Below are 8,014 nucleotides of genomic sequence, written 5' to 3'. Positions count from 1 at the left end.
TTGGCGGTGTCCGGGAGCCTGGCCGTCGACTCGAGGTTCGATTGGAAGGTGCCACTTGTTGCTTCTGGTGTTAAAGCAGCGGTATACTCCTTGGTGCCGAGGGAAAGTTCGGCCTTGCCATTAACCGTGATGACGCCGCGCGGACTGGGCATCTTGAGCTTACAGTAGGCGTAATGTGGCACCGCATTAATCGAGCGAACGCGGTTCGTCCGAGCAGTGCCTGATAGTCACTGCGGAAGGGGACGATGTCGAAGATTAACTCTTCGGCACGGTAATTGTCTGGTGATCCGAAGACTACCTCAAGGGCGATGGAGCCTGTACAGCTAGCCTCCACGCCTGGTATAATACCTCTGAAGGTGGCTTTAGTGGGCTTGATCACCGAATGATCGATGCCCATCTTGCGCACTGTGTCCTGGTAAAGCAGGTTTAGACTGCTTCCTCCGTCCATAAGGACTCGTGTGAGGTGGACCCCATCAATTATTGGGTCGAGGACTAGTGCGGCTGGATTGCCCTGATTGGTGTTAACCGGACGATCCGTGCGGTTGAAGGTGAATGGCCCTAGTTTATATTGTGGGACGACTGGTTCCGTTAAGTCGACATCCCTAAGGGTGCGCATCCAGTCCGGGTTGGGAGTGTGGGTGCCGTTTACCACGTTCACTGTTTGGATTTGCGGGGGAAATTTCTTTTGCCCTCCTGTATTCGGTGATCTGGGCTCCTCGTCACCATCATCGCTTTGAGATCCCTTATCTTTGTTTTTGGCGCCTGACCTGCCGGCTTTTTTGAAGACCCAGCATTCTCTGTTGGTATGATTGGCTGGTGTTCCTGGGGTGGCATGAATTTGGCATGGGCGGTCGAGTATGCGGTCCAGACTGGACGGACCCGAATTGTCATTTTTGAGTGGCCCATTCCGCTGACCGGACTTAGAGCCACTAAATGCGGCATTGACTGCCGTATCTTCGGCGTTTTAACCATTTTTGCGGCGCTTGTGTTTGTTGCGTCGGGGTTTGCCATTGCTATCTCTGGCCTCTGATGTGCCAGGGTTGCCTGCTGTGTTGTTGCTACAGGCCAACCAGCTATCTTCGCCCGCGCAAAAGCGAGTCATGAGTGTTGTCAGGGCTGCCATGGATTTTGGCTTCTCTTGGCCGAGATGTCGGGCGAGCCACTCGTCACGGATGTTATGCTTAAAGGCCGCTAGGGCTTCGGCATCCGGACAGTCGACAATTTAGTTCCTTTTAGTTAGGAACCGAGTCCGGAATTTCCTGGCTGACTCTCCGGGCTGTTGTGTTATGTGACTTAAATCATCAGCATCCGGTGGTCGCACATAAGTGCCCTGGAAGTTGCCCATGAATGCGTCTGCCAGGTTCTCCCAACTTCCGATGGAGTTTGCCGGCAAGGTATTCAACCAATGCTGAGCCGGCCCTTTGAATTTTAGCGGGACATACTTGATGGCGTGTAGATCATCCCCGCGGGACATGTGAATGTGGAGGAAGAAATCCTCTATCCATACCGCGGGGTCTGTAGTACCATCGTATGATTCAACGCTCATGGGTTTAAACCCTTCTGGGAATCCATGATCCATTACTTCATCAGTGAAGCATAGGGGGTGTGCGGCGTCTCTGTGCCTGGCTATATCACGATGCAGTTCATACGAGTCTTGTATGATGTGTTCGGCCCAGCCGGATTTTCTTTTAGTATATCCAGCGTGACGGTCGTCGTCACGCGTTGGGGCGCACCCCCGTGATCCGTAGATTGACCTTTTATCTCCTGCTTTGTTTTCCAATATGTCTCGCAGGTCCTGCGTGTTGCCCTGGGCCTTGGTGTTTTTGTTTAACTGGCGACGGGGTGCGGGCTGGACTTCGGCCTGACATGCCGCTTTGTCTCGGCCACGAGGTGGCCGGTCAGCCGCATCATACGCTGGAAGTGTAGGCTTTAATGCTTCGTCCTCAAGTTGGGGTAGCAACCTGCGCTTTGGGTAACTTTTGGTTGGGCGTTCGAGTTCGTATTCCTCGGCTTCCAGGACCTCGGTCCATCTATCCACTAGCAGATCTTGATCAGCTTGAAGCTGCTGCTGCTTTTTCTTCACGCTTTTTGCTGTGGCTATAAGCCGGCGCTTGAAGCGCTCCTACTCGAAGGGATCCTCAGGCACGATAAATTCTTCGTCGCCGAGGCTCACCTCGTCTTCGGAGAGGGACATGTAAGTGTCATCCTCTGATTCTCCGTCTGTCGCCTGTTCCTTAGGGCTAGCTTGCCCATCCTCCCGCTCGAAGCCTGGCTGGAGGGGATTGTCTTTGTCTTCGGCACTATCCGCAGCGTTATCGTCTCTTGTGCCGGTATCGCTGCTTTTGCTATGGCGGGGCTTAGAGCAGTGCCGATGACGCCGGTTCTTAGATTGCTTCTCGAGGGGATTATCCTCCGTTGCCTTATTGCCATTGCTTTCTTTGGGGGTGTCCACCATGTATATATCATATGATGAGGTGGCAGTCCACCGCCCTGTGGGCGGTGGTTCCTGTTCTTCTCCTGCATCATCGTCCATACCGTCGATGTCTTTGGAGCTGAAATCGAGCATGTCGGTTAATTCGTCGACAGTGGCTATTAAGTGGGTGGTGGGTGGGGAACGAATTTCTTCGTCGACCGCTTCCCACTCGAGCCAGACATAGTTCAGCCAAGGGCCTCCTGACAAGGAGAGAGACCTTAATGAATTCAGCACGTCGCCCAGGGGCAAGTGCTGAAAGATATCCGCGGAGGAAAACTCCATGATCGGCGCCCAATCAGATTCGATAGGCACGGACGCAGGCGGTTCGGAGCCCGTGGCCGGGGACGAATCCAAGGGTCCGGCAACACAGGTCTCATAGGAGGTGAAGTCAGTATTCGGTTCTATCGCTGCTGAGTGTGCGGCCTCCGTGGCGGGGTCCATCCACCTGTCCTCGGACGGCGCAATCTGCTCTGGATTGAGGGCCGGAGTAGCCACAGGTGTGATCTCTCGAACACCGTCCGACGGCAGAGCTAAGTCATGTTCGTCGTGACTGTGCGGCGCACCTGACATGGGTTCGAATCCGTCGAAGATCAAGTCTCCTCGGATGTCGGCGGTATAGTTTAAGTTTCCAAACCTGACCTGATGGCCAGGGGCGTAGCTCTCGATCTGCTCCAGATGGCCAGGCGAGTTGGCCCGCAGCACGAAGCCGCCAAATACGAAGATCTGTCCGGGGAGAAAAACCTCACCCTGGATCGCATCATTGCCGATGATCGAAGGAGCCATCAAGCCTTTAACGTGACGGCAAAGTGGAACTCTCAATGAAAGCACAAATGTCGGTGTCAAAACCGGCGGATCTCGGGTAGGGGGTCCCGAACTATGCGTCTAAGGTGGATGGTAATAGGAGGCGGGGGACACAATGTTTACCCAGGTTCGGGCCCTCTCGATGGAGGTAATACCCTACTTCCTGCTTGATTGATCTTGATGATATGAGTATTACAAGAGTTGATCTACCACGAGATCGTAGAGGCTAAACCCTAGAAGCTAGCCTATGATTATGATTGTTCTTGTCCTACGGACTAAACCCTCCAGTTTGTATAGACAACGAAGGGGGCTAGGGTTACACAGAGTCGGTTACAAGGGAGGAGATCTACATATCCGAATTGCCAAGCTTGCCTTCCAAGTCCCACCCGGACACGGGACGAAGTCTTCAATCTTGTATCTTCATAGTCCAACAGTCCGGCCAAGGTATATAGTCCGGCTGTCCGAGGACCCCCTAATCTAGGACTCCCTCACCACCTCTCTCCTGGGTGGTCTCAACCTGCCCTGTCGCTCCGCCACAAAATAACAGTCGGGGGTCGTCGGGAACCCAGGCCCACCTCTACCGGGATGGAGCCACCTTCCCCTTCAGCCCCCATCTCCGAACAGTATCATAAGTAATGTAACAGTATAAAGTATATAGCATATGCCCGTGATCACCTCCCGAAGTGATGACGGCCCAGTAGTATAGCATGGCCGACGGACAAGAGTGTAGGGCCACTGATGGAATACTAGCATCCTATACTAAGCATTTAGGATTGCAGGTAAGGGTAACAACTGTAGCAACAATAACAGGCTATGCAGCAGAATAGGATTAACCGAAAGCAGTAACATGCTACACTACTCTAATGCAAGCAGTAGAGAGAAGGAATAGGCGATATGTGGTGATCAATGGGGGGGGGGCTTGCCTGGTTGCTCTGGCAAGGAGGGGTCGTCAACACCGTAGTCGTACTGGGTAGCAGCGGTGTCGGTCTCGGGGTCTACCGGAGAAGAAGAGGGGGAAGAAACAGTAAATACAGAGCAAACAAAGCATCACACAAAATATAACAAGGCAATACGCGGTGCTAGGGGTAATCTAACGCGGGGATAGGTGATGCCAGCGAAGGGGGAAAACATCCGGGAAAGTATCCCCGGTGTTTCGCGTTTTCGGACAAATGAACCGGAGGGGAAAGTTCCGTGTTTGCTATGCTAGGGATGTGTGGCGGATGAACGGGCCGTGTATTCGGATTCGTCTCGCCGTTCTGAGCAACTTTCATGTAAAAAGTTTTTTCATCCGAGTTACGGTTTATTTTATATGATTTTTAAAGTTTATTCATTTTCTGAAATTATTATTAATTCAAAATTGATTGGCAAAAATGCTATGGGTACCCAGCCTTGTGTACGCAGAATGTACACAGAGGCTGACATGTGGGCCAGGGGACCCAGTTGACTAGTCAAAGTTTGACTAGTCAAGAGAGGTTGGGCCCCTCTGTCATTGACTGACTAGTAAACTAACAATTTTAGTTAGACTAATTAAGCAGTTAACAGGTTAATTAATAGGATTAATTAGGTTAATTAATTCATTTGGTTAATTAAATAACTAATTATTTTAATTATTATATCTTTTCATTTATTTATTTTTTGTTTTCGGGTGGACCCGCGTGCCATTGGCCAGGGGCCTTAGCGAGCGCCTGGAGCGTAACCCGAATGGGCGACGGGCGTGCAGCGCCAGGCGCCCGATGGGGCAGACCCGGGCACGCGGGCAACGGCCGCAGGGGCGCGGCGGGGTGCCGGAGTTGGCCGCCGGCGCGGGGATGGCTTGTGGGGCCAGAGGCGGAGGCGGGGCACGGGACGACGACGCCAACACCCGGGGCGGAGTGGCACCAGGGGCGGCAGCGGCAGCCACAGACGGCGAGGCGAGCAGCGACGCGGTAGGGGGGAGCAGCAGTGGGCGGTGAAGCGCGAGAGCAGGCGGGAGCGGCGGTCGACGGTGGGTTCGGCCGGCAGCAGCGGACCGAGGCGACAGGAGCTGCGGGTGCGCGTGCGCACGACGGTTGCAGCCAAGGAAGCGGGAGGCCGTGTCACGACGCGAGCCGGGGCTAGCGAGCGACGCGAGTGCGGCGCCGGAGCGGAGCGAGAAGCGAGGCAGGGACAGCAGCAGGCGGTGCGGCGCGAGCGGGAGCCGAGCTGCGGCGCGGGCAGAAGTGGGTGGCATGAACGTCGGGCGTGCGACGACGGTGAGCAGGGGAGCAACGGGCGCCGGCAGTAGTAGCATGCGGCCTCAGGCGGCAGTAGCTGCGAGAAGCAGCAGCAGTGGCCAACTGTGGCGCGCAGCAGGCGTGGCGACCACGGGTGACGACGGTCAGGGAGCGAACGGAACGGACAGGGCTCGGGCGCGATAGTGGTGGCGTCCTATGGCGACGGGAAGAAAGAAAAGGGAGAAGGGGGAATGGACGGCGGCTCACAGTGGTGCCGCAGATCGACGACGACGTCGCAGTGGCCGGGGCGGAGAAGAACGAACATGGTGAGGTGTACGGGGCATCTCCACCGATCTGCTGCACGGGGGAGACGAGGTTGATGAAGGCGGCCCTCCTAGCGCGGTCCTGGCCGCCGGGGAGGCCGTTGGCCACGGTGACGATGACGACGCAGCCATGTCAGTGCTTGGACGAGCTCGCGGCGACAGATCTAGGAGGAAGCGGGGAGAAATGCGAGAGGGAGTGGACGCGGGCGAACCCTAGGACGTCGAGGACGGCCTTATCCTCGCCGAGGAGGCACGGATGGCCGGCTCGTGACGATCCTCGCCATGGACAGGCGCTCTGCGTCCATGGCGCTTGGGTGAACAGGAGGAGGAAGGGGATCTCCTGGTGGGCTGGGCCACTAGGCCATCTAGGCCAAGGCCCAGCGGGGAGAGGGGGAGGCTTCTTTCTAGTTTATTTTTGTTTTGTTTTGTTTTTCATTTGTTTAAGTTATTTATTATCTGTTCTTATTTTATTTTACTTTTATAAAACATAAGCCTAGTCCCTAAATTAATGCTTTAGTTTACTCTACCGCCAGAAAGTGTTTGGCACACAATCGAAATAGTTTACATTTTTACTATTCTTAAAAAGGGCATTTAATTAATTGTTTTACCGTTGTTTAACTTATTTTAGGACCTTTAAACACTTTGTCAAATGTTGGCTCCTCCACCAATATTGACTATGAATTATTTGCCACCTCTTGAACACTTTAGTTTTCATGTTTGAGAATTTTGTAAATTCACTTATAATTTGAATTTGAAATTGAATTGTGTTTGAATGAAAGCAAGATTAGCAACAGTAATTGCGATGACTTGGCATCATTAACATAGGATTATTGTAGCCTAATTATCCGGTCGTCAGAAACCTCCTCCACTACCAGAAATCTTGTCCCGAGATTTAAGAGGTAGTGAAAGGGGGAAAGGTTTTGGTTACGAATCTAGCGGGTCTTCTCATCCTGGCTTGCTCTTCGCGAAGAAGTTGATCCCTGTTGTTGATGTCTTCATTTTTCTACTTCAGGTCATCTTGACGAAGTCACATCCTTTCTTCGGGGTCTGTCTCGTACTTACGAATAGGTAAGGGGCAGTTTCACAATGATAGAATGCTATAAGGGTTAACCATTGGGGGTTATCCCATGAATGAACACAGGGGTATCTCCCGAGTTGGTCAAATGAAACACATCGAGAGCCAAGCAAGAAGGTATAGTAAGAAGTATCAAGCGGAAAGGCAATCGTTCGATGCCCAATTAGAAGGTGAAAGGGTTTCAGGGCACGAGAATAAGTATTGCGTCTGATACAGAATTGATGATCTCTCCGACGGTGGCTCGTGAATTATACGAGGCCACACACGAGGAATAGCTTTGGGAACAGGGGGTGTACAGGAGAGTCTGGTTTCGATCCTGTGGAACTGTGGGTTATGGGCCCACCATGTGGGTTAAAAGTAGGAAGGGCGGAGACATCTTGCGTGATCATGCAAGCAAGGCATGTCAGAGGGTAGCCTGCCGATTATGTCGGCAACAACGTCGATACCAAGGGCGAGGGACGAAGAGAACCATTTTCCTTCTCGTTGAACGAGGCGGACCAATAGGCAAGGTTCCCGTCCATTGATGGCTACCGGAATGTCATCAACAGTAGAAACAGGGTCTCACTGACAGAGTTGTACACCAAGGTGTTTACATAAGCAGTGAATTATTACTGCTTAGATCATACAATTCACAAGAAAGGTTAAACAAAACAATGGAAAGGAAAAGGTGATCATCAGATTAAACAGAACAATGGAAAGGAAAATGTGTTTAAACACATATTTCAGGGATATATCCTTCCCAAGGACAAGCAGAGCATGCTATCCGTGGCAGGGTATAATGTAGAAAACTCTTTAGGTAAGGGAGAGAATTTTCATGACATTACCCATACAGCGGTGTTTGGATAATTGAGCAGGAAACATTTAGCATCGGGCTTCAAATGTTCCTGTTGAAAAGCGGAGTACCATAGACATGCTTCGGGATAGCATTGACATGGTCAACAGGTGAAGATCAGACTTTGGAAACAAAAGGATCCATCAGGAACAACTTATAGAATAAGTCTTACAATTTCCTCACGGAAGAATTACTAACCATGCCAAAAAGGAAACTATAACAATAGGTCCTCCGGCTAGGTGTGCTAGGCATGACATCACCTTACTGGGCCATATAAAGACCAACGTTATAACTCTTGGAATTATGTTCCAACCATCA

This window comes from Triticum aestivum, chromosome 4D (assembly GCF_018294505.1).
Source record: "Triticum aestivum cultivar Chinese Spring chromosome 4D, IWGSC CS RefSeq v2.1, whole genome shotgun sequence".
NCBI classification, from domain to species: Eukaryota; Viridiplantae; Streptophyta; class Magnoliopsida; order Poales; family Poaceae; genus Triticum; species Triticum aestivum.
Note: the sequence above shows the minus strand (reverse complement) of the source record.